The sequence below is a fragment of the Pseudorca crassidens genome, chromosome 1, assembly GCF_039906515.1.
Source record: "Pseudorca crassidens isolate mPseCra1 chromosome 1, mPseCra1.hap1, whole genome shotgun sequence".
Lineage (NCBI taxonomy): Eukaryota > Metazoa > Chordata > Mammalia > Artiodactyla > Delphinidae > Pseudorca > Pseudorca crassidens.
This window is the reverse complement of record NC_090296.1, coordinates 11,807,040-11,815,803: the sequence shown is the minus strand read 5'-3', so window position 1 is coordinate 11,815,803 and position 8,764 is coordinate 11,807,040.

The following is an 8,764-nucleotide window of genomic DNA, read 5'->3' as shown; positions in this document are numbered from 1 at the left end:
ATGTGCACACCTCAGGCATGTGCATAGTCCTATATGTGTGGATGGTCTTCTAGATTCCTGGGAATATGTTGGAGCTTTTCAAAGCCCCTGTAATATCTCATTCTCCATCTTTTCCTTTTAAACTTTTTGGTTAGTCTACTGTTTGTCCCAACTGTTTCCCACCCCCTCACGCATCTGTGATGCCTGCAGTTGTTTTTGACAGATGCCTCAGGAAAAGCCTTTTCAAATTTGCACTTGGGCAAGCTCCCAGTCAGGTCAAATACAGACAGACTTGTAAGTAGGATCTTGTAGGAAACCATCTGACCAAATAATGACAGTCCTCTGAGAACAGGGCTTTGAAGAAGCCCCCAACCTGGTTCTGCCACATCCAGTGGCTGCCAGCTGCTAGTTTTCCCTGCAGATGTAGTCTGTTAGCTTTCAAGTCTGCTTCAGAGCAGGAGAGTGGGGGATGGGACTAGGGCAAATTAAAATGCTACAAAGGTCTCTGATCTTATTGAGGTTCAGTTATTTTGTTTTTGCTTTTGTTTTTTTAGTTAATGCTGCAAGCCTTTAGTTAATTTCCAGAGTTTGGAAAAAGTTGATTCTGGCAATGTTTGCCAGTTTTCGCTTTGCTTTTATGGAGAAGAATTTTCAGAAGTCCTTACTTTCCCTTTTCATTGATATCTCACTAACTGTTAGGAGCTTAGCTGCTTTGTTTTACATAATGTGGGTATATAGAAGCAAAAGATATTATCTTTTGTGCCACAAAAGTCTTGTGATTTGACCCTATCTACAGGATCAGAGTAAGCCAGTCAGGTGGGATGTTGTGCTGGGCACAAGACTGAATGTAACCAGGAGGGCCATAAGTCATAAGTGAAGGCAGTTTGAGGTAAGGCGTCCAGGATAGAGGAGCAGCAACATTATGGGGAAGAGTCAGAGTTGGAGCCTGGGTGATAATATTGCACATAAATTTGTAAGGGCACATAAATTTTGCACATAAACTTGGAAATGTGGGTAGAAATAGAAGAACGTATAGAGTACTTAACAGAGCCTAATCACATAAGCAGGCCCAGGTGATTAGTTTAAGACTGAGACCATGAGTAGCAGACTGGACCAGAGCTCTATGTACCTAATATCCATTGCTGAGCACTTTGTATGTATATTTCATTTAATCCTCATATCTGACCTTTTGAGGTAGTCATCACTAACCCCATCTTATACAGATAAAAAATTTAGTATTTTAGCTGGGCCTTTTTGTTTCTTTGGAACCAAATTCACCACAAGTAGTGGAGGGTTTATTGTGAGGGTCACCCAGATATTAATTAGGGTCTTTCTTTTCATTAAAGATGTGATTAAATTGGCCAAATCTCATTTATACAACCTTTCTTTGATATCACTAGTTCCTTTGGCATATTTTATCATGTTTCTCATAGTCTCTACTCCTGCATCTCTGACATTATCTTGGTTCCACCTCATATCATTGTGGGCACAAAGCCCAGACACTTCTTTCCACAAAATATCCATTAGCACCAAGAATTTTATCATTTAGATAACTTTATTGAAGATTTAAGGGAGGACAGAAAGGAGTCAGGTCAAACACTGGATAAACTTCTATCATTTTTCTGTCTCTATCTTTTTATTCTCTTTTCCCTCGATTTATCAGGAGTAACAGGAAAATCCTTCTTATCTTTGGCAGAATAGTTCTCTCCATACCCAAATTTACAGGAGCTTCTTTCCCCAAGCACTTGTCAGGGTATTTACCAGAGCAATAGAATTGACCTTCTAAGAGAAATTCTGGCTCCAGTTTTTGAAATAAAATATAATAACATATTATGTCATAATACATATTAATAATAATATAGTATAATAATATTAATAACAGTATAGTATAAGTTAATATTTACACGCATATTTGAAGATGTACAAATATATTTTACTATATTAAGTAGAGGAAATTGTGTGTGTGTGTGTGTGTGTGTGTGTGTGTGTGTGTGTGTGTGTGTGTGTGTAGGAAGCAGGAATCTTAGTAAAGCAGTTATCCTTAACAGTTATCTGGGAAAAGCTGAATTAGTACTCCTCAGGAAGAATGGGAACCATGACAGGCTGAGATAGCGCCTGGAGTGAGAAGGTCATTCATAGTCCTTGGGAGTTTTAGGGACCTTAGAAGCAGTCTGTGAGTCTTTGTGCGGTTATCTATCATTGACCTAACTCAGGTAACCCTACTTGCCTATTTATGTATCTTTGCTCTTCTCTTCTTATGATTAACTGGCTGATTCTTTTGCTTTCTTATTTACATTTCTGTGAGGGGAGATCTTTTGGGGAGGAACTTTTAAAAAAAATTATTTATTTTAATTTATTTATTTTTGGCTGCGTTGAGTCTTTGTTGCTGTGCGTGGGCTTTCTCTAGTTGTGGCGAGTGGGGGCTACTCTTCGTTGTGGTGCGCGGGCTTCTCATTGCGGTGGCTTCTCTTGTTGGGGAGCATGGGTTCTAGGCACGCAGGCTTCAGTAGTTGTGGCGCGTGGTCTCAGTAGTTGTGGCTCGCGGGCTCTAGAGCGCAGGCTCACTAGTTGTGGCACATGGGCTTAGTTGCTCTGTGGCATGTGGGATCTTCCCAGACCAGGGCTCGAACCTGTGTCCCCTGCATCAGCAGGTGGATTCTTAACCATTGTGCCATCAGGGAAGTCCCAGGGGAGGAACTTCTTATACTCTTTCAGCAGGTGCTGTTTTGGGTCAGTTTACCTGAGAAGAAACTGGGGGGGTATCAGGCACAGTATTTGACAGGTTTAATACTTAGAGAAATTTAGTATGCCCAAGGTCAAGCAGTGGCAGAGCCAGGATTTGAATGACAATTTATCTCAAAGATTATATTCTTTTTACTGTTCTTTTGGGCAAGACTTTGTTTTAGGCTTGATGAGGCTATGTAAATAACCCCTTTTCACAAGGAGCTGACAGTAAGTAGATAAATGTGGTATAAGTTAGCAGTCATAAGTCATAAGTGCCATATGAATGGTACAGGCAGGGTGTTCCCCTGCATTGGCAGGCGGATTCTTAACCACTGTGCCACCAGGGAAGCCCCGGAGATTTTTAAAGATGGGAATGTAAAGAAATGAATTCCAGGCAAAGGGAATGACATAAGTAAAGGCTTAATGATGAGGAAGTTGCAAGGATAAATTTGACTATAGGATAAGGTACTGGAATCTATGGTACAGCCTACTTTAGGATGATTAATCTGAGAACAGCATGAAGGATAGATTAGAGTGGAGTGAGATTAGCGCTAGGGGAACTACTAAGGAAGGAGTTTCAATAATTCAGACGTCAGATCAAGAAAAAATATATTAGTGTTATGGCAAAAAGTGTGGAAAGAAAGAATCGAATTCAAGGACAACTCTGAAAGAAATGGCGAGAGTTGAAGCCTATATTAGTCTGCTAATACTATAGAATACCATAGACTGGGTGGCTTAAACAATAAGAATTTATTTCTTACAGTTCTGGAGGCTGGGAAGTCCGAGATCAATGTGCTGGCAGATTCATTTCCCTGGTGAGGGCTCTCTTCCTGGGCCACCTTCTCACTGTTTCCTTACATGGGGGAGAGAGTGAGTGTGCGAGCAAGAGCAAGAGTGAGAGAGAGCATGAGCTCTGGTCTCTCTTCCTGTTCTTATAAGGGCACTAATAATGCCATTATGGGAGCCTCCGCCTCATGGCCTCATCTAATCCCGATTACCTCCCAAAGGCCCCACTTCCCAATACCATCCTGTTGGGGGTTAGGGTTTCAACATATGCATTGGAGAGGGAGGGAGACACAACCCAGCCTGTAGCAAAGCCTGTGATTAGATTATATGGATGAGGTATAGTGGAGAGTAAAACAACATTGAGATTTCAAGTCTGGGTAACAGTGAGAATAATGGCTTCAGGAAGAGGTGTTGGTGGGGATAGGAAAATAATGCATGGTTTATGTATACTGAGTTTAAGGTACTAATGGGACATCCAGAAATAAACATGTATCAGTTAAAATTATGAGCTTGAATCTTGGTAGACTGGTTGGGCCAAAAAAATTAAAGATTTGAGAATCTTCAACATGTAAGTTATAATTGAAGCATGGGAATAGATAGTATACCCAAAGAAGAGAGATTTAGAGAAAACATAAGAATTCTGAGGCCGAAGCTTTGAGAAACAACTCATATTTTGGGGGAGTAGAATCAGAAGATGAAGGAAGGGTCAAATGGAGTAGACAGATACTACTCATCCAAGATGGTTGTATGTACATGTATTGGGCCTAAACTCATAGTAATGATAGATAGCACATGGCTGAGTTCAAAACAAGATAAATATCAATTTGTGTTAGAAACTGAACAGAAATGCAAATTTATGAGTAGGGTTGATGCCACAAGTCTGCTGGACTCCAGGCTGAAAGAAAGCAATGGTATTTTGAATTTACCTCCTGCAGGATAATGGAGGTTAAAGTGTTCCATGTAAGACAGGAACTAGAACCACACTTACTGCTTGAAGTCTTATGCTTTCCTTAGCCTCACTCCATCTCGAGAAAAGAGTCTGAAAAAAACTGTTGGCTCTTACTTGGGATACATACAGTTTAGAGCACACCGTAAGCCTAGAGATTCAGAAAGATACTGATATAGCCTTGAGACTTGGGACTGAATCAAACTGCCCAAAGACTTCTGACCAGATTTGTGATACCTCTATTTAACAATCTTATCTGCTAATATAATAGGATCTGGTTCAGGACTTGCTCTCCAGGGAGTTAGGTAGAAACAAACAAATCACAAATTGCTAGATGGAGAGGGTTGAATACAGGGGAAAAGAAGACAGAGAAAAATAAAGATAAGAACAAAAGCCTCTTATACAGGATGCATCCAAACAAAGATTCCCCAAATAAATCCACAGGAAACATGGGCAAGACAATAAATTATGATAATGTGAATTCAATGTAAATAAAATTAATTTTTATGGAAAGAGCTGTCAAAAACCTTAAAACAGGATGTTTGGGATTGAATGAAGGAATAAAATCCATAAAGAGGAAAAAATTATGAAAAAAAATCTAGCATACACTAAATGAGAACAGTAGAAAATGAATAATACAACTAGATATAGGAAAATGAAATATTTACATCTTTGAAATAGAAAATTCAATGTTGGGACACAAACAAGATTGAACACAAAGAGAATCAGTGAATTAAAAGACAATTCTGGGGCTTCCCTGGTGGTGCAGTGGTTGAGAGTCCACCTGCCGATGCAGGGGACGCGGGTTCGTACCCCGGTCGGGGAGGATCCCACATGCCGCGGAGCAGCTGGGCCCGTGAGCCATGGCCGCTGAGCCTGCGCATCCAGAGCCTGTGCTCCGCAACGGGAGAGGCCACAACAGTGAGAGGCCCGCTTACCGCAAAAAAAAAAAAAGGCCATTTCTGAGGAATTAACTCAGAGGTAAAAAGATAAGGAATATGAATAAGCAGTTAAGAGATATGAATTGAATGAGAGGTTATGAAATAGAAATAGAAGTTCCACAACAAGAAAAGGGAAGAGATGGTAGAGAAGAAATATTTAAGAGAAAATGCAGACAGTTTTCCAGAATTAAAAAATGTCATGACTTCTCAGATAGAAAGTGCACTCTCAATACCAAACAGAATAAAATAAGTCTACATGTAGATCCATCATAGTGGATCTGCAGAGCATTGATGATCAAAATAATGTCTGAAATGAGAGGAAAAAAGGTATTATTTAATAAAGGCAATTACAGTGACAACAGACTTCTCATCAATAAAGAATTGCAGAAAACAATGAAATGATACCTTCAAAATTCTGAGTGGAAAATGATTTTGGGCTAGAATCTTATACCCAGCTAACTACCACATGATAGGGTGGGGCAAAAGAGAAACATTTCAGCATATGAGAATTCTCTAGCTCCATAGCTTTTCTAAAAGAAAGAATAAAGGCTGTACTTCAGTAAGAAAGAAAAGTGAACCAAGAAGGAAAGTATGGTATACAAGAAATAATTGTGAACACAGAAATGGACAAAATACGTTGTTAAATTTACTTAGCTATTGATCAAATGAATGATGTTTTATTTTTAAAGGCAAACTGAAACGCTAGACAACAATAACAAAATAGGGAATCATGTCCAATTGCAAGGAGGATAGAAATACTGAATAGCTTGAATTTGTTAGAAAAATTCATAATTAAACATTTTATTTTAAAATCTGAAAAAGTAATCAGTTAAAGACTGGAAACACAATCTATATCTTTCAAATGAGCAGAGGGAAAAAGAGGATTACAGAAATTTTTTTATTAAAGCAATATGGGAAGCTCAAGATGATGGAGTAGAAGGACGTGAGCTTACCCCCTAATTGCAAGAACACCAAAATTACAACTAGCTGCTGAACAGCCTTCAACAAAAAAATGCTGGAACCTACCAAAAAGGGATACACTACATCCAAAGACAAAGAGGAAGCCACAGTGAGATGGTAGGGGTGCAACTGCGATAGAATCAAATCCCATACCTGCCAGGTGGGCAACCCACACACTGGAGAACAACTGTACCACAGAGGTTATCCCACAGGAGTGAAAGTTCTGAGCCCCATGTCAGGCTTCGCAGCCTGGGGGTCTGGCAATGGGAGGAGGATTCCCTAGAGAATCTGGCTTTGAAAGCTAGTGGGGTTTGATCACAGGACTCCACTCTTATAGGGTGCACACAGACTCATGAGCACCAGGACCCGGGGAAAAAAGCATGATCCCATAAGAGACTGGGCCAGACCTACCTGCCAGTACTGGAGGGTCTCCTGCGGAGGCGGGGGGTGGCTGTGGCTAACTGTGGGCATGAGGACACTGGCAACAGCAGTTCTGGGTAGTACACATTGGCATGAGCCCTCTGGGAGGCCACCATTAGCTCCACCAAACAGCCTGTAGGGTTTTGGTTTTGTTTTTTCACGTCTATGGATTTGGCTTTTTAAGAATTCACATGTGAGACCATGTTATATCTTTCAGTGTTTTTCAATTTCTTGAGATGTTTAACTTGTGAGAGGATGTTCCATGAGAAAAATGCCCAAGGGGCTGCATGATGTATGAGGAGGAAGTCAACCAACAGCAGCTTCCCATTATGAGAATCAGGTTGCTGTTCTGTGAGGAGACAGCAGGATGGATGCTCTGTCTCAGGAGGACGCCCAGGCTGAGCCATGCAGGATGAGATGGTGCGTGGGGGCTCTGCTGTGTATGAGCAAAAGCCGAGGTGCTGCTCTCGGTTAGTATGTCAAGGGGCTGTGCTGGCCTTCTCCCTGAGGTCCTTCTCTCTTGTGACCTTAGCCACAGTTCTGAGTGTAGCTTTCCTTCCACAGGAACCTGCTCCATGTTGTTCATTTGTGCTCTTTCCAGCCATTAAAAGCCAAACCTTGGTGTCACCAAGGGCAGCACATTCCCATGAGGTAGCTGAAGCTCTGCTGATAGTTGTGTTTTCACCCTGGGTCGCCTCAGGCCAAACAAACAACAGGGTGGGAACACAGCCCCACCCATCGGCAGACAAGTGGATTAAAGTTTTACTGGCTGCCCACCAGAGGGACATGTCCCAGCTCCACCCACCACCAGTCCCTCCCATCAGGAAGCTTGCACAAGCCTCTTAGATAGCCTCATCCACCAGAGGGTAGACCGCAGAAGCACGAACTACAATCCTTCAGCCTGCAGAATGGAAACCACAATCACAGAACTTTAGACAAAATGAAACAGCAGAGGAATATGTCCCAGATGAAGGAACAAGATAAAACCCCAGAAAAACAACTAAGTGGAGTGGAGATAGGCAACCTTCTGGAAAAAGAATCCAGAATAATGATAGTGAAGATGATCCAGGATCTCAGAAAAAGAATGGAGGAAAGGATTGAGAAGATGCAAGAAATGTTTAACAAAGACCTAGAAGAACTAAGGCACAAACAGAGATGAAGCGTACAATAACTGAAATGAAAAATACACTAGAAGGAATCAATAGCAGAATAATTGAGGCAGAAGAACGGATAAGTGACCTGGAAGACATAATGGTGGAAATCACTGCTGCAGAACATAATAAAGAAAAAAGAATGAAAAGAAATGAGGACAGTCTAAGAGACCTCTGGGACAACATTAAATGCACCAACATTCGCATTATAGGGGTCCCAGAAGGAGAAGAGAGAGAGAAAGGACTTGAAAAAATATTTGAAGAGATAATTGCTGTAAAATTCCCTAACATGGGAAAGGAAACAGTCACCCAAGTCCAGGAAGTGCAGAGAGTCTCAGGCAGGATAAACCCAAGGAGGAACACATCAAGACACATAGTAATCAAATTGACAAAAATTAAAGACAAAGAAAAAATACTAAAAGCAACAAGGGAAAAATGACAACATACAAGGGAACTGCCATAAGGTTATCAGCTGATTTCTCAGCAGAAATTCTTCAGGTCAGAAGGGAGTGGCACTATATATTTAAAGTGATGAAAGGGAAGAACCTACATCCAAGGAAACTCTACCCAGCAGGACTCTCATTCAGATGTGATGGAGAAATCAAAAGCTTTACAGACAAGCAGAAGCTTAGAGAATTCAGCACAACCAGACCAGCTTTGCAACAGTTGCTAAAGGAACCAGTGACTCAGAACGACCTTGTACATATATAGACTGCTGTATCAAAACCTCATGGGAATAGCAGACCCCAAAACTACAATAGATATACACACACAAAAGAAAAAGCAACACAACACTAAAGATGGTCATCAAACCACAAGAGAAGGGACTTCCCTGGTGGTCCAGTGGTAAAGAATCT